Here is a 27,980-nt window from a genome sequence, read left to right as displayed (position 1 = left end):
CCCCTTCCTTTCTGCGTGACTTTGGTGAACCAGAGAGACTGGGAGTTACTTCCGGAGGGTGTTGGCCAAAGCTAGGAGACTACCAAAAGAATTACTTACAGAAAACTTCATCCAACAGCTATTACTAAGCATCTGCCAAGCATCAGACACATGGGCCCCACCACGGAGAAGCCTCCGTCTGGGGGTTCCTTAACAGGTGGCTTGTTTCGGGTGTTGAGTGTTATGATTTTGGGTGGTGCTATGGTGGCCCAAAGAGGGGACCCAGGTTTTAGATCTTAAGATCAAAAGAGAGAAATTTTTTTTTCTTTTTAATGTTTATTTATTTTATTTTTTTAAAAACTTTTTTTTAATGTTTATTTATTATTGAGAGACAGAGAGACACAGAGCATGAGCAGGGGAGGGGTAGAGAGAGGAGAAGGTGCAGAATCTGAAGTAGGCTCCAGGCTCTGAGCTGTCAGCACAGAGCCCGACGTGGGGTTCGAACTCACAAACTGTGAGATCATGACCTGAGCCGAAGTCGGTCGCCTAACCAACTGAGCCATCCAGGTGCCCCACGTTTATTTATTTTTGAGAGAGAGAGAGAGAGAGAGAGAGAGAGAGAGAGAGAGAGAGAGAGAGAAAGCACGTGGGGGAGGGGCAGAGAGAGAAGAGACAGAGGATCTGAAGCAGGCTCTGCACTGACAGCAGAGAGTCTGATGCAGGGTTCAAACCGACGAAACTCAAGATCACGACCTGAGCCAAAGTCAGATGCTTAACTGACTCAGCCACCCACACCCAGACACCCTGAGAGAATTCTTTAATAAACTCCAACTTGCTTCCTTCCATGTGAGAGGGTCTTCACCCTCAAGGGGGTGCTATGTCTCTGCCAAGGTCCCCTCAGTCCTGCTCTCTGCTCACGCAGGGCTACTAGTGTAGAAGAACCACGGCTGTGTCGTGTCTCCATCTGTAAAATGTGCACGCAGTGTGATGGAGAGAAAATGCTTATGAAACCCCTGGGCACAGAGTTGGCACTCCAAACACAGCTTTATTTCTCAGCACAAATGTTAATTTCCTTTTCAAATGCAAACTGCTCAACCTCCCAAGCAGTTTGGTCTCTGTCTGAAGGTCACAGCCAGGTCTGGTTTTGCCCTGCTGGCCTTTCCAGCCTGTTTCCTGCCTCCCATGCAGCCAACTTGTCGGGCGTTCCTCTCAGCAATTTGTCTGCTCAAAGCTTTTTGTCCCTGAATATGCTGTTCCCTTGTGTGAAATGCCTTCCCTCCCCTGCTTTGCACAGCACACTCCTGCCGATCCTTTTCACTTGGTTCAGTTCTCCTCCTCCACAGCTTTCTCAGACTCCCCTGGGCAGCATCAATCACCTCTCCCTCTGCTCTCTCGCGATGGCTTGTCCATGCGATGATTTTGCTTATCCTAACTGCCATTTCTCTGATTCTTTTCCTATTTCTCTGGTTCCCCCTAGTCTTAATAGCTCACCTGAGAGAAACTGAGGTGGATAGAAGACTTGTGTACTTTTTAGGGTATCAGAGCGTGGGGATCAGGATGACCTTCTTGAACCCACAGCTCAGGCAGGGCCCTGTTTGTTGGAATGCTCAAGGTCAGACTTGATGACTCCTCCCAAAACTGGTGCCCCTGGAAGGGCCATATCCTGACTCTAAGTATCGAGGCTCCCACTGCACTGGGGGTGACCAAGTCCCAGTGAATCCTGCCCATGCACTTGGACAAGGCAAGGCCGGAGGCTTGTGTCTCTATGCCTGGTGCAGAGTGAGGCCTCCTTGGCCAGAAATCTACCTGAATGCCTTTGGCCATCCGAAGTCTTGGATCCTGGCTTTGAGCCCCCATAGGGGCTCTGAGTCTTGGCTAGAAGGATTCTTAGCTCTTTAATTAGGGCAAACATATATACAGGTCTCTCCACCCACCCAGATTCAGGGCAGGACACGGAACATCTGGCATTCTCTTTGGCTTCCAGAATCATTGACTACTCTCCTGCTCTGAATCCCACTCCTTCAGATAGAAGCTAGACCTTCACTTCTTCAGCCTCTTTATAGCTGGAGCACCACAATGACCTGGGCTCTGCTCCATTATTGGCAACTAAGAAGAATCCAGATGGACACAGGCATCATCCAGATGCAATACCTTATTCTGGGAAGGCTCCTAGAGTACGGAGATGAGTCAGAACAGACAATTCTAATAGGGCATCCAGGAAAAGACTACAATGAGGGGAGGCGTCCAGGGCTATGAGAGCATCAGTTCTGGAGACTTGCAGGGAGAGGTCCTGTCTTACTCACTTATTAATTGCCCTGTCCTTCTGGCAGTGAGGTGTCCTGTAAAATAAACTGGATTTACTATCTGAAGACTTGAGTTTAAGTCTGTTGTGGCACACCTTAGTTGGTATCTTGGGCAAACTGCCACATCCTCAGAACCTCTGTTTTCTTATCCTCACCTTGAAGGATGTGGGAAGGTTAAACAAGGCAATGTGTGCAAAAGAGCTTTGAAAGTGGTCCAGCACTGCATAAATTGTCACTTTTTCTTTTTTTATAGTGCATTTCATAGGTTCTGGCACACTGTTGGCACCTGAAAGTTTTTACTGAATGGACAAGTGAACAAACAAATAGATGATCAGATGGATAATAGGCACGCAGGAAATGTTTAAAAATAAAACATAGGGCACCTGGGTGGCTCAGTCGGTTGAGTGTCCAACTTTGGATTTCAGCTCAGGCCATGATCTCATGGTTTGTGTGATTGATCCCCACATCAGGCTCTGTGCTGACAACATAGAGCCTGCTTGGAATCTCTCCCCTCCCCCCTCCGCCACTCTCCCCTGCTCTCTCTCTCTCAAAATAAATAAACTTTAAAAATAAAAATAAAAGTAAAACGTGAACAAGAAAAGTGTCACTTTTGGCACACGTATTATCAGTTAATGAGCCATGAACTTCACATACACTCTTTCACTTTTCACGGTAACCTTGGGAGATGATTATTACCAATTGATCGATGAGGAAACTGAGGCCCAGAGATATTAAGTAACTTGCCTAAGGTCACACAGCGAGTAGGTGGCAGAGCTGGGATTCATACTCTAAGAACGTCCACTTGCTATAATCTTTTCCACACTACAGCAAATGCCCAGGCATCTCCCAACAGTTTGGCCTAAGTCCCCCAACCTTTCATTACTACATAAAAATGTAACTTTAGACCATCGCTTTGATGCACCTCTTTAATTCCTGGTGTGAGGCCACTGTTTGACTTGGGAGATCTGGGGAGCCAGTCAAAGATAGCAGTTCCTGAGAAGCTGTTTCCCTGAAAGGGTCCTTGTTTCCACCTTCACTGGTGCCAGGAGCAAAGTCTTTCCAGTTCTCTGAATCCCTCTGACCAGGGAGGGGTCCTTAGCACCAATGATTTTCACAGCAGGTACCCCCCCCCCATGTCTTCCTATTATCCCTAGAGACTGGCAGAATGCAAAGCATCACCCCCACTGTAGGTAAAGGGCCTGAAGTCACAAGCCTACACAGGAGCACAAACCCAGATCTTTGGGCTCTGAGTTTAGGACCCTCTCTACCAAATGATTTGGCCTAAGATTTTTTTTTTTAATGTTTGTTTATTTATTTTTGTGGGGGGGGGAGGGGCAGAGAGAGAGGGAGGGAGAGAGAATCACAAGCAGGCTCCACACTGTCAGCACAGAGCCCTGCACAGGGCTCAATTGCACGAATCATGAGATTATGACCTGAGCTGAAATCAAGACTCAGATGCTTCACCGACTGAGCCACCCAGGTGCCTATTGGCCTAAGATTTGAATCCAGAAACTGGATGGACACAGGAGAGGTTTACTGGAACTGGAGAGGGGAACTGGCTTGGGACAAAGAGCCCTCAACAGCCTTTGCTCTATCGATTCCTCTAGGGCCCTTGCAAGGGACGATGTATGTGTGCAGGTTAACAGCTTTGGCGCCATGTGGTAGATGGAAGAGCTTGGAAGTGGAGCAGGAAGAATACTTTCCTGCACAGCAGCCGGGACGTCTCTGAGATATAAGGAACGGAGCCTAGGTGCTTTAGACGCGAAGACTTCCAAGCCAGGGGAGCTGACTAGCAGCAAAGAATCAGGGGGCTTTGGGGTAGAAAACCAGCGTCTGGGTCCTCAGTTTGTTCTAACTGCTGTGCACACCGAGGATGCTACTTTGGGACCAGACAGTGCGTCATCCACAGGGACACTGCAGGCCCAGTGATGCACAGGAGGGATGAGAAGCCCCAGGACTTTCAAGAGATCTGGGTCAATCCTGTTTTCATTCTCTTCCCAGCTGGCTGCTTTGAGCAATTTAATTTAACTGAAAGGCAAAAGCCTTTATTCCCCAACCCTCAATCCAGGCATAACTTTTGGGGTAACGAGGGGGAGGGCGATGACAGTGGGTAAGGTGAGGCCACAGGGTGGAGGGGCCCGTGGAGGGCTCTGAGTTTGGTCTCAACTGGTTAGCTTCTGGTAGGAGAGGCTGGGTTCTCCTGTTAGCCCTTTGGAATCAATCCCTTGCCTCATACCTCTAGTGGCATTGGCTACAGACACCCGGAGGAGTGGGGAAGAGTCTTGGTGAATTAGGGTTTACCTTTAAAAACAGCATTTGAAAACACATGTCCACACAAGGGCTTGCACATGAATGTTCATAGCAGTGTTGTTCACAGTACCAAAAACAACTTTAGCTCTCATCACGGATGAGTGGATAAACCACCGTGATACACCCATAGGATGGAACACTACTCATCAGCGAAGAGGGATGATTTCCTGACACGTGCTACAACACGGATGAACCTCAAAACCGTTATGCTGACTGAAAGAAGCCAAACACAAAAGACCACATACTGCATGAGTCCATATGAATGACCTTTCTAGAAGAGGCAAAACTTAGATACAGAAAGCAGACCAGTGGTTGCCTGGAGCTTGGAGTGGGTTTGGGGCCTGACCACAGATGGGCCCCAGGGAACTTTCTGGGGTGGTGAGAATGTTCTAAAACTGTATTATGGAGATGGTTGCACAATTTTGTAAAGTTACTAAAACTCATCAAACATTTAAAATGGGTGAATTAAAAAAAAAATGGGTGAATTTTGTGGCAGGTCAAGTATGTGTCAACAAATACCTGAAGTCTTTTGCTTCTGAAAAGTCTGTCCCAGAGCTTCCCTATGTGCCAGGCTGGGAGTAGAGGGCACAACCCCACCCCCTCCTCCTCACAAAGGAAATGAGGGCTGTGGAAACTTTGTCTCACACGGTGGTTCTCAAAGTGTGGCCTCTGGGCCGCCCGCAGCAGCAGCCCCTAAAGGCTTGTTAGAAATGCACATCTCAGGACCTGGCTCAGAACTGCTGAATCAGAGGCTCTGGTGATGAAGTCCAGCGACTGGGGCTTGAACAACCCTCCAAGGGAGTGAGGATCATGGTCTGATGGAAGGGGAATGGACAGCAGGAAGGTCATCTATGTTGAGCACTCACCGCGGGCAGCCAGCCGACCGACAAGCCCTGAGTCACACCATCCTCACAGCAACTGTGTGATGTCAGTGTTATTATCAACCATGTTCTACTTTGTGGACGAAGAAACCAAGCTTCAGACAGGCTGAGAGACTTGTCCGTTAATAAGGGGGCGGGGCTGGGATCTAACACTCAACTTTCTGACTTGAAACACGCCTGCTCCATCACCCCATAGACCTTGTGAATGTGAGCAAGATTCACGGTGTCTGAAAGCCCAGAGACAGGACAGGAGACTTACAATAAATACAGCCCCCTCAGGTTCTATCTTGGAACAAAGCGTGGGTACAAAGAAATAAACAAGAAGCGTAGCACTCAACATGCCCGGTATTTTTTCCTCAAGGCTGAGGCAGCCGGCTTTGTTTAAGGTTATATTGTTTACTCCCAGGGGACAAGAGGGTGGGGGAGTTTAGAATTAGCTGCTTGGACAGAAGCCCAGGAGGTCCTAGCTCAGTTCCTTGGGAGCCTGGAATGTAAAGGGCTGGGGATGCAGAGGGAGGGGAACCTAGGGATCTTGCTCAGAAAGTAGGAGAGCCGCGGGGGACCCGGGAGGGTGGGTCTGTGGTTTCCAGATGCACGGATGACATAACGTCTGCCTGCCCTGCATACGCCAGTCCTGCTCAGAGTGGCCTTCCAAGTGCATCAGGGACAGAGGCCCTTCCCCAGCTTTAGCCTGCTTCTTAGGGGTTAGGCTGTGTCCTGGAGCTGCTCAGGAAACTGAGACTGACCCATCTGGCCTCCCTGCTTAAACCCAGCACTGCCAGAAGCTAGGCTCGATGCCATATGTGTCGGGGAGGGGGTGGTGTCACTTTGTCACTTCTTTTGGTCATTCAGCACTGGCTGCTGCTGTCTGGTTGCCTTGCCTGGCTTTCCCACACAAGATTCACACTCACTGCTTTGCCCACCACGGTCACCATTGACCGTCAGCCTTGATCAAACAGAGAAGCTCTTCTAGCCCAACTGAGGGAAGGGACTTACCCTAAATGAAGGCAGAGCCAATACCGGAGTGCAGAACTCCTGGCTGTGGAGCTATTTCATACTAATAATCCCTATCACTCATGTAATTTCATCATATACCAAGTACTTTCATGTGGTATCTTCCTTGACTCTCTCACTAACCCTGTGAGATGGAGGGTTTATGACTGCTTGATTTATACATGAGCAGCTTGGGGTTTACAGAGTTTAACTGACTTGCTCCAGATCACCAACTGGTAAGTGACAAAGCCAGTGCTCATGCCAGATGCTTGGGCCCCAAGTTATTTGCTTAGCTCTTCATTCTTGATGATATGAGCAAGACTCCCTAGTGCCTAGGGCTCGGCGAGGAGCCAGAGGAATCATGTTAACCACAGGCCCATCAGGATCTATCTTGGAACGAAGTGTGGGTATTTGTCTTGCCTGTCGGCCGAACAGGATTCTCTAAATTAAGCAGCTGTGTGTGTGTGTGCGTGTGGTGGCGGGGAGGGGGTAGTGCTGGCTAATTCAGTTGGTAGAGCATGCAACTCTTGATCTTGGGGTCATGAGTTCAAGCCCCATGTTGGGCATAGAGCTTCCTTAAAAAAGTAAATAAAATAAAATAAAATAAAATAAATAAAATAAAATAAAATAAAACAAAAAGAGCAGGTAGGTCCCCAGCTTGAGCAAGTGACCTGGGCAAGAGCCGCTTCTGATGGTTGAAAATAGGGCTAGTGACTGACCTGCCTCACAGGTCCATGGGCAGCCTGGAAACAGCTTTCTGCTCCTGCCCACTGTGTTCTTGCCATCAGTCTTTTCTGCATTTTGCATGTTGTGGATGACAAAACACACAAGCTGTCATGGTCAACCTACTCTCCCCTCCAATTGAGCTCAAATATGATGATGAGGATGATGATGATGATGATATGGCCCTTGATTCCATTTGCTAAGGGCATACAAGGTTCTGCTACCTTTTATACATCTAGAGGCCTCGCAGTTCCTAATGAAGGAGGCACGACTAGAGCCCAAATACAGGGTGACTTTGGAGTGCAAAACATTATACTTCTTTCCCATGCTTTTAAGGAAGGATGTGGAGCACACCTGTGGGTCTCAGGTCTGGGACAGGAGGGTACAGAACCTGGTTGCTGCTTAATGCCTTGTGGGATCTCAGCCAAGTTCTGTGGGGCAGGGTCTTCCTTCCATACATAGGTTGTTAACTGTTCTCACCTGGATGCTCTGGAGAGCCAAACCAGGCTGCCATGTCCCTTTCTGCAGGCTAGATCCTGGACACGAGTGCCAATTGTCTGGGATTCCCCACTGACATCAGTGCCGATCTCTGGCTGCGTTCTGGGGTGATGTGTGCCAGGAGAAATGCCTGGAGGTGGCTTTCACCCAACCGGCTTGAGCAGGGAGGGGAGTGGCTAGTCATGATGAAAGAGTCAGATGTGTGTTTTGAGCTTGGTGTCAGACTTCCTCAGTTCATCTCCTCTGACTTAACTGCCCCTTATTTTAAATTAAATTAATTTCAATTAATTAGTTAATTTATTTATTTAATTGAGTAAATTTGATGTGTAGCATTGTGTAAGTTGAAGGTGTGCAATGTGTTAGTTTGATACATTTATACATTGATACATTGATACATTTATATGTCATAATACAGGCCCACTGTAGAGCAAGGCAAAAGGACCCAAAGGGACCACCCAGCTCAATGCACACAGGCTCATTAAGGGACCTACCTCGAAATAGCCATAGACCCTAACTGACCAATTACAATCAGGCACAGTTCCTAAGATTACCAAAAAAACCGGAACCTTCCTCAGGTCCTCATGCTTCCTCACTCTGCCCTATAACTGTGGCCCCTCATCACTGCCTCCTTGCAGACAGTCTCTCCTTTGTTGTCCTGCCCATTGCTCCATTATGGTGTATTCAGTATACTTCTATCTCTTCTGTTCTGCCTTGGGTGAATTCTTTCACTGCCTGCACCACCGGTCTGGAGCACCCCACGTTTGGTAGCCCCCCACCATCCAATTCGGGACACCCTATATCCATGTCATGATATTTATCATATTACATAATTAAAGTACAATGTCATTGTCTATATCCATTATACTGTGCTTACCTGCCCCTTGCAATGGACTTTCCAGGCCAAGAAAGGGTGCTGACCTAAAGCTATATCCCTTCTCTGTCTAGAGAACACACAATCCACCCATTCCTGCCCAACGGACAGACGGAGTCTGGGTCCAAGGCTTCAAAAAGGCAAAAGCTATGTCATAGCCATGTGGAAGACCCATGTGAGCCTTTTCATTTGTAGAGAGAAACTGAGGCACTGACAGAAGAAGGATTCAGAATGTGAATGTTGAAGCATTAAGAAAAGCTCCAGTTATGCTCAAGGCAAGGATGCTTATAAAATGTTTATTTTTATAAAAAGTGTTAAATACATTCTGATGTAATTGAGTGGGGGTCAGGGGTTGGGGGTGGGGATTAGGCATTAAAGAATAAAAAAAAAAGAAAGTGTGAAATGGGGTATTACTCAGCCTTAAGAAGAAATGCAAGTCTGCAAGAAGACATGCTACAACATGGTTGAACCTTGAAGACATTAAGCTAAGTGAAATAAGCCAGTCACAAAAGGACAGAATGGACAAATTCACAGAGACAGAAAGAACACTGGTTACCAAGAGCTTGGGGACAGGGAGGAATGGGGAGCTAATGTTCAATGGATAAAGAGTTTGGGATGATGAAAAGTTCTAGAGATGGATAGTGGTGTTGGTTGCACAAAAATGGGAATGTACTTAATGTCATTGAACTGTACACTTAACAAAAAAGATTAAAATGGTAAATTTTATGTTATGTATATTTCACCACAACTTAAAGTGTTAAGAGAGCTTAATACTTGAATCCAAACTCTACTACCAAGGATCCTTGGGAAAATAAACTGTTACTTCATCAGGTAAGTTTGTTAAGTAAAAATGCTGCTCAGTAGTTGTGTGAAATCCTACCTCTCATGAGACTTGGCACTGTAATATTGTGATTTATAATAAATATATGGTTGGTCTTCATTCCCGTTCCTGGCACAGAACTCTTAAAACCCTTGGAATTTCCTAGGAGATAAGAATGTAAAGGTGTCTTAGTATTCAAAATCTATAAAGAAGTTATCAAACTCAACACCCAAAAAACAAATAATCCAGTGAAGAAATGGGCAGAAGACATGAATACATACTTTTCCAAGGAAGACATCCAGATGGCTAACAGACACATGAAAAGATGCTCAACATCACTCATCATCAGGGAAATACAAATCAAAACCACAATGAGATACCACCTCACACCTGTCAGAATGGCTAAAATTGACAACTCAGGCAATGACAGATGTTGACAAGGACGAGGAGAAAGGAGAACCCTCTTCCACTATTGGTGGGAATGCAAACTGGTGTAGCTACTCTGGAAAACAGCATGGAGTTTCCTCACGAAACTAAAACTAGAACTACCCTACGAGCCAGAAATTGCACTACTAGGTATTTGCCCAAAGGATGCAGGAGTACTGTTTTGAAGGGGCACATGGACCCCAATGTTTATAGCAGCATTATCAACAATAGCCAAAGTATGGAAAGAGCTCAAATGTCCACCAACATATGAATGGATAAAGAAGATATGGTATATATGTATATACATACAATGGAGTATTACTTGGTGATCAACAGGAATGAAATCTTGCCATTTGCAACAACATGGATGGAACTAGAGTGTATTATGCTTAGTAAAATTAGCCAGAGAAAGACAAATATCATATGACTTCACTCATATGTAGAATTTAAGATACAAAACAGATGAACATAAGGGAAGGGAAGCAAAAATAATATAAAAACAGGGAGGGGGACAAAACAGAAGAGACTCTTAAATACAGAGAACAAAATAAGGGTTGCTGGACAGGTTGTGGGTGGGGAGATGGGCTAAATGGGCAAGGGGCATTAAGGAAGACACTTGTTGGGATGAGCACTGGGTGTTATACATAGGGGATGAAACACTGGAATCTACTCCTGAAATAATTATTGCACTATATGCTAACTAACTTGGATGTAAATTAAAAAAATAAAAAGAATGGAAAGGTCTCTTGATATTGATAACAAACTACAGTCAACCATACCTGAGTTTATGTTAACAACGTGCTTTTGGGGAGCACCTAAGAATGGGGGCTAGTTGCCAGGAAAATCAACCATGTGATTAAGTTGGAACTTTCAGGCCCACCTCCTGACATCTGGAAGGAGGAGAGGGGCTGGAGGTTGAATCAATGGCCAGCTGCCAATGATTTAATCCACAGTGCCTCTTCTCTGTCATGAAGCCTCCATAAAAACCCAAGAAAAGGATGTGGTTTGAAGAGCTTTTAGGCTGGTGAACACGTGGAGGTGGTGGGAAAGTGGTACCCTCAGAGAGAGCCTAGAGGCTCTGAGCCCCTTCCCTTATACCCTGTCTGATACATCCCCTCTGGGTGTTTGTAAGTTATATCCTTTTATGATAAACCAGTCATCTAGGAAGTAAAATGTTTGTTAGAGTTCTGTGAACTGCATTAGCAAAGTAATTACATCTAAGGAAGAGGTAGTTGGAACCTCCAATCTGTAGCTAGTCAGAAGAGCACGGATCACAATCTGGATGTGCAAATGGTGTCCAAAGAAGGTAAGTTGAATTGTAGGACACCCATCTGGTGTTGGGGAATTGCTTGATGGTATGGGGAGAAAATACATACTGCAACTCGTGTCAGAGTCAGAACACTAAAACAGGATGAGGTCTATTGACAGATATGATTTGACTAATTTACTCAGCATGTATGTACTGTGGGTGTATCCTATGAGGAACACAGAGCTTGATGAAGGCTGTTTGGGGATGAGGACCCAGACAGGGTCCCACTGGACCAGCCAAGAGGGTCCTTGGCTTTGCACAAGGTGGATATCAAAGAGCCGAGAGGAAGTTAGAGGAGAGTTTATTGAAGACATAGAGAATCTAGAAACAGAGCATCTGGGAGACTTGGAAAGAAAAGTGAGTCTTGGTTTTGCTTGGGGCCTGAGGGTTTTTTTTTTTTTTTTAAGTTTATTTTAGTTTTTTAGTAATCTGTACACCTAAGATGGGGCTCAAACTCAGAACCCCGAGATCAAGAATCTCAAGCTCAGGGCTCCTGGCTGGCTCAGCTGTGACTCTTGATCTCAGGGTTATAAATTTGAGCCCCATCTTGGGTGCAGAGATTATTTAAAAATAAAATATTAAAAGAGAAAAGAAAAGAGTCACATGCTCTTTCAGACTAAGCCAGCCAGGTGCCCTGGGCCTGGGGTTTTTATTGAGGATGGTGGTCTTCTCAATAATCCAGGAACAAAGACAAGTGTTTAGGTGTCCTCCATAAATCACTCATGCTCTGGACCAGGGGTCTTGATGAGTCAGTGGTTTTGGAAAATGGTTAGTGACAGGACCATTTCCAGGCACTCCTAAGATGTTATCTATTGTGCTGGAAGACTCCAATGAAATCACTAAATCCTTGACCTTTACAAAGAGGACAAACATTATCTGTTCTATAAGGTATGTGGAAGGTGGAGGTGTAAGTCCTACCAAGAATGGAAGCAGGAAAAGGAGGGAATAAAGCAATTTTTCATGGGGTCCCTTTAGTTTCTCTGTTTCAGGCTGGGGGTTACTAACATTTTATTGGTTTTGTTTAATTAAGGTATAGTTTACATACAGTAAAACACAATACGTATACAGGTCAATTAATTTTACCTACATATACATACAGCTAACCACTACCAAGATCAAAAAAAATTCTTACCACTAACCCAGATCAAGAAAGTTCACCACCCTAGAAAATTCCCTCAAGCATCTCCACCCTAGGCAATGATCTCCCCCAGAGGTGATTATTGTTCCAACTTCTATCACCATAGGTTAGTTCTGCCTGTTCTGAATGCTGTATAAATGGAATCACTTATTATTGTATTTATCAACTCTTCTGTGTCCACTTCTCTCATTCAATGTAATATTTTTGTGATTTACCTATGTTAGTGCACGTCCCAGTAGTGTTTGTTTGTTTGTTTGTTTGTTTAGAGAGAGTGTGTGTGTGTGAGTGGGGGAGGGGGGCAGAATGAGAGAGAGAGAGAGAGAGAGAGAGAGAGAGAGAGAGAGAGAGAGAGAATGAATCCTAAGCGGGCTCTATGCTCAGCATGGAACCCAATGCAGGGCTCAATCCCACAACCCTGGGATCACAATCTAAGCTGAAATCAAGAGTTAAGACACTCAACCCACCGAGCCACCCAGGTGTTCTGTAAGTTATTTTTTAAATTGTGCCGTGTTCTGTTTATATCTCAGTTTGTCTATCTATTCCTTTGTGGATTTTAGGTAAGTTCTAGTTTGGGTTTGTTATGCATGAAGATGCTCTGAACATTTTTTGTAAGTTTTTTTTTTTAGTAATCTCTACCCAATGTGGGGCTCAAACTCACGACCCAGAGATTAAGAGTCTTGTGCTCTTCCGACTGAACCAGCCAGGCGCCCCTCTGAACATTTTTGTACAAGTCTGTTTGGGGCACATGCATCTATTTCTCTGAAGTGTGTGCTTGGGAGAAGAATGGCTGGATCATAGAGGAGTTGTATGGTGGATATTATTAGAATCTAATAGAGTTTAGTTCATAGACACTTCCTGCTTTTTCTCCCAGTTGGTATGCACCTCCCTGCCAGCTCCTAGCATTGCATTTGTTTTTCTCTGCTGGCATTCAGTTTGTCTTTGTTATATTATGGACAAGCCATTCACATGTTCATTTGCATAATGTACATTTCTTGAATGCTAAATATGCACGTGGCACTTGGTACACTGGCTGTGTGAATACAGTCATGAATAAGACATCCATCCCAAGGAGTCTACAGCAGCTAATAGGGGAGGTTATAAAAATAAATAATCATAATACAAAGAAGATGTTAAGTGGCCAAACTAAGGTTGAGATAAAGCATTATAAGAGTTCAGAGATGAGAAACATAATGTCCAGTGGGCACTTAGAATAGCTTCACAGAGGAGACAACATTTGGGTTCAGTGTTGATGGAGAAAAGTCAACTAAAACATGTTCAGGAGGTGCCAGTGTGGCTCTGTCTATTGAGCATCCAACTCTTGGTTTTGTCTCCCGTCATGATCCCAGGGTCATGAGATGGAGCCCCACATCAGGGTCCACTCTGAGCGTGGTGCCTGCTTAAGATTCTCTCTCTCTCTCTCTCTCTCTCTCTCTCTCTCTCCCTGTCTCTCTTTCTCAGGGCGCCTCGGTGGCTTAGTCAGTTAAGCGTCTGACTCTTGATTTCGGCTCAGGTAATAATTGATGGAGTTTTCGGGTGTTGGTGGGGTTCGGAGCTGAAGGCCAAGAAAGAATTCTTGAAGACGTCTTTGGTGCAAAAAGATAATTTTATTAAAGCACAGGGACAGGGCCCGTGGGCAGGAAGAGCAGCACTGGGATTGTACAGTGATTGTTTATATACTGTGGAGTTGGGGGAGGTAAAGTCAAGAGAAGGTTTCTTAAAGGGATTTTCCTGTGCTAAAGAGGTAGTTTACAGATTACTGGAGGCCTAGCTATTGTCAAGTTAAGGTTGTTTTTCCTTCTAGCAAGGTATTATCAGTAAGATAGCAGGGAGTTCCTGGAGATTAGGCTATTGATAAGATTGCCTTTTTCTTGTAATATTACTAACATATTTGTAAACTGATGGAAACTCTATCAGTTTAACCGTTTGTTTTCTGTCCTTTCCTTTGTTCTTGGGCAGCCAGGAGTGTCTGAGGAATATCACACATGTCCCATCTTGTGTGTGTGTTGGGCGGGGTATGCTAGTTTGTGCCTGGCCCTCTGCTTGCCTTATGGTCCTTCACCAATGATCTCACCGTTCATGAGTTTGAGCCCCACATTGGGCTCTGCGCTGACAGCATGGAGCCTGCTTGGGATTTCTCTCTCTCTGTCTCTTCCCCTCCCTGGCTTGCTCTCTCTCTCTCTCTCTCTCTCTCTCAAAAAAAAAATACCTCTCTCTGCCCCTCTCCCCTGCTCTCTCTCTTTCCAAAATTAAAAAACAAAAACAAAAACATAAAACATGTTCAGAATGTAGTTTAAGGGGTGGGCAGGGTTGAGCTTTCTGGATGGAGGGCACAATGTGGGCCAAAGCAGGATCTGTCAACGTTTGGAGTGTGTGACCCCTTAAGCTCATGACGACAGAGCCCACGCTGGTCTAGCAGGCTCACTGCTGTATCCCTAGTGTCTGGCCAGGGCTGGCACACAGAAGGTACTCAATCAAAATGTATTTCTTTGAACAGTGAGTGGTTCAACTTGGCTGCAGCAGAGGGAGCTTGGAAAGAGTCAGTGGGGAGAAGGATAATGTCTTAGTTATCCACTGCTGTGCAACAAATTACCTCCAAACTCAGTGGCTTAATTCAACAAGAAATATTTATTATCTCTCACAGTTTCTGTGGATCAGGAATTCGAGAATGGTTTGGCCAGTCAGTTCTGGCCTGGGGTCTCAAGCCCTGCAAGCTTGTGTTGCCGGGGCCACAGTCATCTGTGGGCCTGAGGCTGGGGGACCCCTGTGGGCCATGGCTCACTTGCACGCGTGGCAGGTTGGTGCTGGCTTTGAGAGCAGACCTCACTTCCTCCCTGCAGCGGCCTCTCCACAGCGCTGCTCAAGTGTCCTAAGGGTATGGTCACCAACGTCCCCCAGAGCGAGCCCTTCCAGAGGAAGGAGCCAGGAGGAAGCTGTAACCTTTTTACTGCTTGGCCTCCCAGTCAGAGCATCACTTCTGCCACATTCTATGCATTAGAAGCAAGTCACTAAGTCTGGCCCACATTCAAGGGGAGGGGAATTCGGCTCTACCTTTGAAAGGGAAACATCTCAAAGGAATTTTTGGATATATTGTACATCACCATGGTGATGGTGGGAAGATTTGTCTGCTCAGAACTCATGGGCTCTTAGGGCCGAGTGGGACCCTGAGGGACCCAGCCTCCTTGGGGGATCCAGCAGTCCTGCCCGGCTGTTATCTACCCAGTGGACCCTGAGCCCTGACAGCAGGTGAGGTAGTAAAATAAAAAAAAAATGAACAAGAAACAAGCACTGCGCACTGGGTAGAACTCAGAAGTGGCTCAGACCAGGGCAGGGAGCACTTAGCTCTCTGGGAAGACGATAACTGGAGGACACAAAAGCTCCTTCCCCAGGAGAGTCAGGGAAGGCCTCCCAGGGGTGGCCTCTGAGCTGTGTTCTTCCAAAGCTTCTACCCAGCTCACAAGTGTGGTGCTGGGTACACCCACGGAAGGTTAAACATGCACAGCCCGCCTGCTTAGAGAGTGTCAGAGGCCTGGAGGGGCCTCCACCGACCATGGCAACAGACACTGTCCCTGCCCCACATATGCCGAGACCTTCTGAGGCCACTCATTGTTGGCATCCAGCCTTTCAGATGGGTACAGATTTTCCCAAGAGAGAACCGTGAGCCCTTCTGGGCGGTAAGTACCCTGGAGGTTGTGTGTGTGCATCCTTTACCCATCTTCCCCCTTCAAAGGTCCTTCACCGTGGGGTGCCTGGGTGGCTCAGTTGGTTCAGCGCCAGACTCTTGATTTCGGCTGAGGTCATGATCTCATGGTTTGTGAGTTCCAGCTTCGAATCGATTGGTTGGGATTCTCTCTCTTTCTGCCCCTCCCCCCACCCATGTTCTCTCTTTCTCTCTCTAAAATAAATAAGCTTAAAAAAAAAAGTCCTTCACTGTGTTGGAGTCCTCTTTCCCTCTCTGTTCCCGCTTCTCTGATGGTGCTTGCCCTGCATGCGCCTCACCATTTCTTAGCTTCTTGACTCTGCATCTGAGAGAATCTGGAAGGCTCTCCCCGCCTATCTCTTTCTCCCCTCAGCAATTGACCCTCAAGGTAAGTTTCAGGATTTGCTCAGTGAAGGGGTGAGTCTGGGCAACTCCTGTTGTCCCTCAAGAAGCAACAAAGTCACCTCTGGGCCTTTTCCATTTGTTGCCCCAGACTGATGAGCAACACTCCCCCCCTCCCCCCCCCCCCCCCGCCCCCGCATCTCCCTGTGTGTACTGGCCAGCCAGGACCCCTGGGCAGGCTCCTCAGGGCTGCTAGAGTCTATTTGTGGGGATAATAGTCAGTGCTGGGTGCATAGAACACAGTGAAACTGTTCCTTTTGATACATTGGTTGTAATTTCTTGGAAGTGGCTGTGTGACCTTGGGCAAGTTATTTAGCCTCTCTGAGCCTTAGCTTCCTTATCTGTCAAGGAGGGAACATTGTGAGAATTAAAGTTGATGAGTGTAAAATTTTGGGCTATCTCTGAACTCTGTGAAGGTTGAGAAACTGAGGCATTTCTGTCCTGTCCTTCTTGCAGGGCTGGTGTGAGGACTGGAAACGGGGGCTGTGGCCGCTGGACAAAGGAAGGCTGTGACTATTCAGGTAGGTCACTACATGTCCTCTGTGAGCTTTAGGAAATGGAGGGAAGGTGTGGAGGAGAGAAGCTGGGCACCTGTGGTACCCGAGGCTCAGAGACTCCTGATTTGCCAGACTCCTGACTCTTTCAAGCCCAGCCTGGATCAGCCAGGAGCTGGAGCTGGACACTGCAGTGACAGTGACACTCCTGACTGGGAGGAAAGAGACAAGACTATGGGGCTGTGATCAGAAAGACACCTGCAAGTCAAGGGGAAAAGGCACATTTGAAAGCTCTAGAATCCTAGCCACTAGATCACCATGGGGCTGGAAAATGAATGTTTGAGAGCCTGGAAAGGCTGAGGTCGTGATCTCACGTTCACGTGAGGCTGGTTGCAAGAAGACCAGAATAATGGGGCGACTGGGTGGCTCAGTCTGTTAAGTATCTGACTCTTGGTTTCGTCTCAGGTCATGATCTCTTCGTTTCGTGGATTCAAGCCCCGCATCAGTCAGTTGGGAGCTGACTCCGCACTGTCAGCATGGAGCCTGCTTGGGATTCTCTCTCTCTCCCTCTTTCTCTTTGCCCTGCCCCCACTCATACTGTCTCTGTCCCTCTCAAATAAATAAATAAACTTTAAAAAAAGAAAAAAAAAAAAAGACCAGAATAGAGAAGTCTTGAAATTGGGAGGAAGCATGGAGGACAAGCAGGCCAAAACAACAAATTTCTAAAGGAGGAGTTCCGACTCCCAGTGTGTTCTTGCTGACGGGTGAGCTGCATCTTCTGGACTGTGGCTGAGGGTCAGAGGGCAGGTCAATGGACAGACTACAGCTTCAAAGGGAAAAGGAAGTCTTTAGGGAGATCAGAGTTTCCAGTGAGCTGGGAATTAGGACAAACTGAATTCTCTTCCCCAGTCACTAAAGACTTCTCACCTCTAGGAAGGGCTTGTCTTCACCATTTTTTTCTGTCACAAAAATTGCCCTCGTCAACTGGCTAATACAAGCAATAGAAAACCTTGACCACCTGCCCTGCTGTTGTCCCCACTGATGGCTCTATCCCTGCCTTCCTCTAGTCCGGCTGTCAGATGACAAAGCCTTGCACACACACACACGCATGCGTGCTTGTCCAGCTCAGTGTCTCCCTATTGTTTACTGAGTCAAAATCAAATGTCCTTGTCTGTCTTTCAAGGCTGTCCCAGCTTGGGCACAGTTCAGCTCATTGGCCTCCTCTCCCGCCACTCTGCCCCCAGAGTCCTCTGCTGCTTTGCAGCTTCCGCAAAGTGCCTTGCATTTTCCTACTGCCCTGTTTTTCCTACTGGTATGCCCTCTTCCCCCTTTCCTCCTTCTGCCTTTAAGATATTTATTTATTTATTATTTATTTTTTAATTGAGTGAGAGAGAGAGAGAGAGAGAGAGAGAGAGAGAGAATCTTAAGCAGGCTCCATGCTGACAGTGTGGAGTCAGCTCCCCACTGACTGATGCAGGGCTTGAATCCACGAAACCGAGAGATCATGACCTATGTGGGGCTTGATCCCATGACCCTGGAATCATGACCTGAGCTGAAATAAAGAGCTGGATGCTCAACTGACTGACACACCCAGGTACCCCTGCCTTTAAAATCTTATCTTTCAGGCTGATTTCCTAAGATTCCTCCTCTGGGAGACTGCCCTTGACCCCTGCTACCATCCATCCCCAGCGGAAACAACTTCTCCATTACACCATTTATCAAAGTCTGACTTGAATTATACAGCCCTGTCTCCTCACTCACAACACTTTATTATGAAACATTTCAAATGTACAGCAAAACTGAAAGAATTGTACAGTTAACACCCATTTCTCTAGCATCTTGTTTCTACTCTTTAACACTTTATCAAGCTTGTTTTTATTATGTATCTATTCATCTTTCCATGCTGCTATCCATCTATTATTAATCCATGTTTTTTGATACAAGTCAAAATAAATCTAGACATCAGTACACTTCTCCCTAAATAATTCTAGATGTAGGGTGCCTGGGTAGCTCAGTCGGTTAAGCGTTCAACTCTTTTTATTTATGTATTTATGTATTTATTTATTTATTTTAAATTTTTAAAAATGTTTCTTTATTTCTGAGAGAGAGCACGAGAGAGAGAGAGAGAGCGAGCATGAGTGGGGGAGGAGCAGAGAGAGGGAGACACAGAATCCAAAGCAGGCTCCAGGCTCTGAGCGCTCAGCATAGAGCCCGATGCAGGGCTTGAACTCACAAACTGCGAGATCATGACCTGAGCTGAAGTCGGACACTTAACCGACTGAGCCACCCAGGCACCCCTCTTTTTTTTCTTTTAGTGTTTATTAAACATGAGAGAGAGAGAGAGAGAGAGAGAGAGAGAGAGAGAGAGAGAGAGAGAGAAAATGCTAGTGGTGGTGGAGGGATGGGCAGAGAGAGAGAGGGAGATAGAGAATCCAAAGTGGGCTCTGTGCTCACAGCAGAGAGCCTGATGTGGACCTTGAACCCACTGGCTGTGAGATCATGACCTCAGCCCTAATCAGACACTTAAATTGTCTGAGCCACCCAGTGACCCCAAACATCCAACTTGTGATCTCAGCTCTGGTCTTCATTTCAAGGTTGTGAATTCAAGCCCCCCACTGAGCTCCATGCTGGGTGTGAAGACAAAAAAAAAAAAATTAAAAAAATAAATACTTCTAGAGGTATACTATTAATCAGAGCTCTTTTTTACAGTTTTTTTTTTTCTATTTTGATGTGAAATCCGTATACAATGAAATACACAAATCTTAAGTGTACATTTGCTGAATTTGGACAAGTGGATACACCTGTGCAATCCACCCCCTATCAACATATGGAACATTATCATCATGCAGAAAGTTTCCCAGCAACCTCCTCCCTGCCTCCACCCTGGGCAACCACTCTTCTGATGGTTTTTTCCTGTTTTAGAACTTCATATAAATGAAATCACAGTGTGTACTCTTATGCAAGGCTTCTTCCACTCAGCATATTTTAGACCTGTTACATAAAAGCAGTTGTGCTCCTTTTTATTGCTGAGTAGTATTCCATTGTATGGATGTACTATAATTTTTGTTTATCCATTCACCTGTTGATAGATGTTTGGGCTATTTCCTGTTTGGGGCTATTAAGAATGTAGTTGCCATTGTCAACTATAATTAAAAAAAAGAATATTGTTGCAGTGAACATCCTTTTTTTTTAAATGTATGCTTACTTTAGAGAGAGAAAGAGCAGGAGCATGAGTAGGGGAGGGACAGAGCGAGGGAGAGAGAGAGAATCTGAAGTGGGCTCCCAGTTCTCAGTGCAAAACCAACGTGGGGCTCAAATCCACGAACTGTGAGATCATGACCTGAGCCAAAGTTGGATGCTCAACCGACTGAGCCACCCAGATGCCCCTACTGTGAACATTCTTGAACGAAGCTTTGTGTAGATGTATGTTTTAATTTTCTTGGCTAAATGTGGAATTAAGTTGGTCTTTTTCTTCCTCTGGATTGTGAACTTTTTGAGGGCTGATTTATTTAGTCTCTAGCCCCAAGCACAATGCCTTGTTACATGGTAGGTTCTCAGTAGACATTTGTTGAAATGAAACATAATTCAAGCACTACATAATTTTCTTATATTCTATATAATATGCACCTCTCATTTACTATGGGCCCAGTAAGATATGAGCATTATTCCAATCTTCCATTGAGCCTCCGAGGTAGGAATTATTCCATATTAGAAGTTAGGAAACAGGCCAGGAGAATCTAGGTGAGGTATTGGAAGTCACAAAGTAGGTGAGGGGAAGAGACAGGATTTGAAAGTGATACTGTTTGTGTGAAGCATATTCCTCTATGCTGCTTTGCTTCTCTGAAGGTCTCAGCTCCTTTAAGTGGAATCCTTGGAGTGACTGTCCCAGTTCACCCTTTATCTACTCTCAATGACTAGGCAAAGCAGGCTCTTTCCCTTCCCTCTATTCCCATTAGTCACGTGGAACTCCAGATCTCACATACCTTGACAGAGGCCAAAACTGCACCCCTCCGGATGGAAGGCATACAGTTTACCTCAAAATGCTGAGTGTCAACAGGTAAATGTGGACAGAGAAGTGGAATGGAAAGACCACCACTATGCAACCATCACAGTAGAGACTGGTTTAGGCAAGACTCATGAATGGATGTGAAATCTAGGGGATAATTTTGATGAGGAGCAGGATGTAAACATGTCTTAAAGTGCCTCTCCACAGATTGCTTATTAGTTCCAAGGGGAAAATACAACAACAATACACTGGAAAAATCAGAAAACACCGTAACTTGATGATTGAAATTCATATCACTAGTGAGGGGCAGATGGATACCACATGCCTCCTGATACGATGCCCTGAGGAGGACATGGCATCATTTCTACTGTATTCTAGACTGAATCTAACCATGAGAAAACATCAGACACCCAAATGAAGTACATTCTATTTTTTTTTAATTTTTTAATGTTTATTTATGAGCGTGAGAGAGACAGAGCACGAGTGGGGGAGGGGCAGAGAGAGAGGGAGACACAGATTCCGAAGCAGGCTCCAGGCTCTCAGCTGTCAGCACAGAGCCTGACGCGGGGTTTGAACTCACAAACTGCAAGATCATGACCTGTGCCCAAGTGGGACGCTCAACCCACTGAGCCACCCAGGTGACCCTAAATGAAATACATTCTAAAAGAGAGAGAGAGCGAGCAAGAGAGAGCACTATATTCTTCAAAAGTGTTAATTTCATAAAATGCACGTACATACACATGCACATACATACAAACGCTGTGAAAATGTTCCATATTAATGAAACCTACAGAGACATAGCAACTGAATGTAATATTTAATCCTAGACTGGATCCTGTTTTGGAGGAGAAAAAAATTAGGGACACTACTGAGTCAAGTGACAAAATTGAAATACGGATGGTAGATTGGATCAAACTCCTGAGTCAATTTTAACTTACTGAGTTGATATCTGTATTGTGGTTATAAGATATATATTTATTATTAGAAATGCACACTGAAGTATTCAGGGTTTAAAAGCCATCATGTATGTGACCTACCCTCAAATGGCTCGAAAAATATGTTTTTGTTGTGTGCGTGTAGTACATAGAGCAAATGGGGAAAACGTTGAAAAGAAGTGAATTTTGGTAAAGGGTATATGAGAGTGCTATATACCATTTTTATCCTTGCAGCTTTTCAATGAGTTTGAAATGGTTTCTAAACAGAAAGTTTGGAAAATGCTCTACTGCAAGGTCCCTGGAATCCTAATTCAGTCAGTGAGGACTGTGCTGACAAGAACTCCATGGACATGAGCATCCCTTTTCTAAATATGTTAGTTTGTTCCAACCTGTCAAATGTGTGATCTCAAGCTAAGTGAAAAAGTGCCAAGGACCTACGGCAGGCATCTTCTAAAAGAATCCCTTCATCTTGGTCCCCTCTCAGAACATCTTTCCCAGAGCAGGCTCTCACTAGAGGCTTGTTAAATCAGCTGGGTTGCTTTCGGCTTGTGAGTAATGGTGGTGAGCTCTGAATGGGTCTGAGGGCTGGGTTCTGCCTCCTTCTCTCCTATTGATCTGCTGCATGATGTCAGTCTCCTTATCCATGGGTGATGGGTTTGGACCAGAGCAGAGGTTGTAAATTGGCAACCTGAGAGCCGCCAGTCCACAGACATTTGTCCTACATGGTATTTAATTTAATTAATTAGTTTTTTTTTTTTTTATGTAAGAGAGCGAGAGAGAGACAGAGAGAGAAAGAGAATCCACACTTAGCGAGGAGTCCAATGTGGGGCTCGATTCCACGACCCTGGGATTGTGACCTGAGCTGAAATCAAGAGTTGGACATTCAACCAACTGAGGCACTCAGAAGCCCCTTTTTAATTAATCAATTAATTTTTATGTCCTACATGGTACTTGCTGACATTCAACAGCCAGGACACTGCACATAAAAGTTTGGCTCTATCTTCTCCCACCACACAGGGCCCACATTTCCAGCAACTGGAAGCAACTGATTGGAGTTGGGGCATGTGCCCTGTGCTCTCCACAGTCTCCAACCCACTCTTCTTTTTTCTTAATTAAAAAAAATTTTTTTAATGTTTATTTTATTTTTGAGAGAGAGCATGAGCAGGGGAGGGGTACAGAGAGAGAGGGAGACACAGAATCTGAAGCAGGTTCCAGGCTCCAAGCTGGCAGCACAGAGCCCGCTGTGGGGCTCACCTCGAGCCCATGAACCAGGAGATCACGACCTGAGCCAAAATCAGAGGCTTAACCGATGGAGCCACCCACGTGCCCCTCCAGCCCACTCTTTTATAACTAATCAGCTTTCTCATTTACAGTTTCTGCTTGGTCTTTGGCCTGGAAGCCCTCAAAGGACCTTCCAGTTCCCATCTTCTCTGACCATATCTGATCTCTTTAGGGATTTCACATGATGAACAAGAGGTTGGATGGAGTGAACAGTGAGGTGCAGAAGAATAACAGAACCAAAATGAGAGCTGTGTCAAGTACAGCAGCTTACAGGGGCGCCTGGGTGGCGCAGTCGGTTAAGCGTCCGACTTCAGCCAGGTCACGATCTCGCGGTCCGTGAGTTCGAGCCCCGCGTCGGGCTCTGGGCTGATGGCTCAGAGCCTGGAGCCTGTTTCCGATTCTGTGTCTCCCTCTCTCTCTGCCCCTCCCCCGTTCATGCTCTGTCTCTCTCTGTCCCAAAAAATAAATAAATGTTGGAAAAAAAAAAAAAAAAAGTACAGCAGCTTACAAAGGGCCAGACCGTGGTTCCAGACATTGACATAACCACTGGAGTTCCAGATGGGATGGGATGCTTGGAGTCAGAGTTGGGAAGAAATTAGGAGGTTGTATTTAGGACTGAGGGTCAGGACAGAGGATGGAAGAAGAATTGAGGGAAAGCCAGGTTCCTGGGGAGAGTACCGAATACCTGGAACTGAGGGCATCACTGTGTGCAGTCTTGGGGTCACAGCTAAGAGCAGTTATGATTTGTAGCCAGGAAGTGGATCCTAGAGAGAAAAGGGAAAGGGAAGAAAATTTCAAAATCTAGGTACAGTGGCAAGGAATGAAAGGACGTGGTGTTTAGTTCCAGATCTGCCACTTACTAATTGCGTGATCTTGGGCATATCATGCCTCATCCCTGAATCTGTTTCCTCAGCTTCAGAATAGGGATGACAATACAAGCCCTGCCTAACTCAGAGTTATAGAAGGGCTAACCAGCAGTACCAGAGAGCAAAGCACTTAGTAACTGGGGAAGCACTATCCCAAAGTGAAATAAAATCTAGAAGGTGTAATTGAGCCTTAGAATTCTGGAGCTTGAAGCTATTAGAATTGAAAAGAGTTCAGCAAGGTTACTACATATAAAGTTAACATACAAAAAGGAATAGCATTTCTATATACCAGTAATCATTTACAAAATGTGATAGGAAAAAAATAAAATCATTGTGGTACCTAGGAATTAACCTCACAATAGGGTTGTAAGACTTCTACAGAAAAACATAAAACTTTACAATTTTTATTTTTTTTAATATTTATTTATTTTTGAAAGAGGGGGGAAAAGAGTGCAAGCGGGGGAGAGGCAGAGAGAGGGAGACACAGAATCTGGAGCTGTCATTGTCTGCAACGCTCTCATTTAACGAACAGTGAATTTGAGGCCCCAAGAGGAGAAATTACATAGCAAGTTTAGGAGAGAGGGGGGCGCTGTGCTCCATTAGTTTTAGAGTAGAACCCCCTTCTGAGCTCCCTCTGGGAATAGGTGAATAAAACTAAGCAAAGGAAGAGGAAAAAGGGACCTAGTTAGGGGGATTTGTGTAAGGGAATGCCCCCAAACTGTGTGTTTTATCACATTCGCTCGAAAGGGACAGACCTTTGTAACTAGTCCTGTGGTTACAGGAACAAGGAAACACTTAGGGAACCTTGAAAGAGGTAGTCTCATTTCGAGGGAAAGGAGGTCCCCCATTGCACATTATGTAGCATGCACAGTGAATGAAATCACAGAAAGTGAGAGGTGAGAAGACCATCTTGTTCTACCTCCTGTGATAGACATGAGGAACCTGAGGCCCAGAGATGGGAAATGGCTTGCCCAAGGCCATACAGCTTGTTCCTGGAAGAGCTGGGACTGTAACAGGGTTTCTTAACTTGTAATCCAGGGCTTTTACTCCATGTGCCAGTTTGGATTGCGTATCCGGCAAATAGTGGCTTATACCATTGGAGACTTATTGACTAACGATGGCTTTCAGAGATAGGGGTTACTTTCCTTACTTTACAAGAGGTCCAGAGGGGGACAGTCAGATAGGTGTAGCTGCCAGAGGATGCTAAGGACCTAGTCTTCTCCTATCTTCCTACTCCTCACCTTCAGCCCATGACTTTTGTCCTTACCATCGTAAGATGGCTGTATCACCTCTAGGCATTGTGTCTGTATTCCAGGCAGCTGAGTTTGTCTTTTTATAAAGACTTACCTGAAAGCTCTGCTCCATCCAGTGAGGCACATAGCAATCCCAACTGCAAAAGGAGTCAGGATAAGTGTCCAGGCACTAAAGTAGGAGGTGGCAGGGGACTTTTGAGTTGTTAGTATTTAATGTTTGCTGCATCACTATGCTACACCATTTCATCTCTATCTATCTATCTATTAAATATTTTATTTTTATTATCTTTTTGTTAAAAAAAATTTTTTTGAATGTTTATTGATTTTTGATAGAGAGAGAGAGAGAGAGAGACAGAGCATGAGAGGGGGAGGGGGAGAGAGAGAGGGAGACACAGACTCCGAAGCAGGCTTCAGGCTCCGAACTGTCAGCACAGACTTTATTTTATTTTTTAAAAGTAATTTCTACACCCCATGTGGGGCTCAAACTTACAACTCCCAGGATCAAGAGTTGCTGACTGAGCCAGCCCGGCACCCCTATGCTACACCATTTTATTTTATTTTAAAATTTTTAATGTTTATTTATTTTTGAAAGAGAGAGACACAGTGTGAACAGGGGAGGGGCAGAGAGAGAGAGGGAGACACAGAATCTGAAGCAGGCTCTAGGCTCGGAGTTGTCAGCACAGAGCCTGACGTGGGGCTCGAACTCACAAACCGTGAGATCATGACTTGAGCTGAAGTTGGACGCTTAACTGACTGAGCCAGCCAGGCACCCCTTTGCTACAGCATCTTAAAGATGAAAGAAGGGGTGGGTGCAACAAACTCCTGCCTGAGAATCAGAAAATAGGTTCAAGTTTGGATTCTGCCACTTATTTGTGGGTCTTTGACATGTATCAGTTACCTCACCTGAAAATGGTTTGGGCTAAATGACCCCAAAAAACCCTTCTGGCTCTTAATTCTATGACTCTATCCTATTCAAATCCTAATCCATGTACTTTTATTTCCCTCTCCCTAGGGAATTCTAACATAAACATTGTAAATTATGATAATAATTGGTATGTAAATATTGCGTATTTATCTGATAAGTGTTTGTACCAGGAAATTTCAGCCAGAGGTCCCTACCTTGAGAGCATCAAGGTATCTCCATAAACGTATTTTCTTCTAAAAGTTGTAAAGTTTTGGGGCGCCTGGGTGGCTCAGTCGGTTAAGCACCTGACTTTTGATTTCATCTCAGGTCATGATCTCACGGTTGTGAGATTGAGTCCCATGTCAGGCTCCACGCTGAGCATGGGAGCCTGCTTGGGATTCTCTCTTTCTTTCCCTCCACCTCTCTCTCTGCTCCTCCCAAGAGCACATGCATGTGCGCGGGCTCTCTCTCTCTCTCAAAATAAATAAATAAACATTAAAAAAAAAAGAAGTTTATGTTAAATCTGGAGGTGGGGAAACAGAACGAACCTGTACTTTGAGAAAAAAATCTACTAGGGCAGATGCATGTTTACACGAAAATTACCACATATGTGGTGAGTGCTGTGATAGGCAGAGAATGGGTGCAGGACGATGTGTATGAACTGGAGAGGGTGGTGCCTAAATTGTGTAACTTGGACTGAAGTAGGTGGGAGGGAGAGCTTGGAAGTAGCTGTGGCAGGAAAGAGAAAAGGGACTGAACCAGAACAGCATCAGTGTTGGTGGAGATGTTTCTGAGGCAGAAGGAGTATCTGGTAGGCCTGAGGTGGGGAGAAGGGAGGGAATAACTGAGAATGACTTTTGAGTGTCTAGCTTGGGATACATAAAACATGGTGACTTTATCACCTTAAAGAAGGAATGGAAGATTCCAACACTTTTGAATTTTCCCAGCCATCTGACTTCTAAAGAGCTCACAGCTTATTCTATTCTTGAAGCCCCAGGACAGGCACTGGGGCTGGCTACTCCAGGCAGCAGGAAGGATCAGAGTAACTTTTGAAGCTCCCACCCGTGTGTTTTCCTTATAACAGTTAAGTGCATGCTTGGACAAAATCTGTGGGCTTTGGTATGAAATAATGCTAATTTCATCAGGACAGGAAACCTATTTTATTTACCTTTTTATAAATGCCCCTCACTGTGCGGCCTTTTCTGATGTGCAGATCATCATTCAGTATCTGTTGGATGAATGAATTCAGGCTTGCAATGGTTAGTTCCCCTGCTCTGGAGTCTGGGTGTGAAAGAGGGGAAAAGCTTTGAGTTTGGTCCCAGGACACCTGCCTTATTAATTAGTCATTCCAGTTCTCCGTGATTGGCCTAAAGTTCTTTCCAGGGCTCCAAATTCATAGTTCTATACCTTTTCCACTTATCCTTTTATCCTTCATTCCTTCATATTTGTATAGGCTATAAATACTTCTTTAAAGTCATTCTGAGTAGTACTCTGTAAATGCTTGCTAAGTGCTAGGCCAAGCTAAGTACTTTATTTATATCAACACATTTGATCTGCCTAACAACCCTAATAAGGTAGGTGTGACTATTATTCATTTTACAGTTAAGGAAACTGAGGTACAGAGAGATTAAAAATCTCCCGCAAGCTCACATAACTTGTAGGTTGCAGTTCCCAGATTTGCACACAGGGACTCAGGGTCCAGAGTCCAAGTTTACCTCACTATGCTACCTCTAGGTCACCGTAACAGGGGCTATGACAGGCTGGTGACTTGCATTATCTCATTTTTTACTAAGGCAATTAAAGCTTAATTTCCCAAAGTTACACACAAAGTAGCAGGGCTGACCTTGAACCAGGGCTTTCAACCAAGTCCAGTGTTCTTTCTGGTAACCAG

General features: G+C 45.3%; 1 long non-coding RNA gene across 1 annotated transcript in view; it reads right to left on the bottom strand.

Annotated features, from left to right (window-relative positions):
• Window positions 1-27,980, bottom strand: part of LOC123605623 — a 57,424-nt gene that overhangs the window by 28,301 nt on the left and 1,143 nt on the right. Inside the window, exons 2-3 of the long non-coding RNA XR_006715830.1 lie at window positions 27,258-27,370; window positions 23,752-23,830 (exon numbers count right to left, since the gene is read on the bottom strand). This is a non-coding gene — a long non-coding RNA (uncharacterized LOC123605623). The remainder of the gene's footprint in view (window positions 1-23,751; window positions 23,831-27,257; window positions 27,371-27,980) is intronic.

The sequence above is a fragment of the Leopardus geoffroyi genome, chromosome A2 (genome assembly GCF_018350155.1).
Source record: "Leopardus geoffroyi isolate Oge1 chromosome A2, O.geoffroyi_Oge1_pat1.0, whole genome shotgun sequence".
NCBI lineage: Eukaryota > Metazoa > Chordata > Mammalia > Carnivora > Felidae > Leopardus > Leopardus geoffroyi.
The sequence above is the reverse complement of the archived record's forward strand: the minus strand, read 5'-3'. Positions and strand labels throughout refer to the sequence as shown.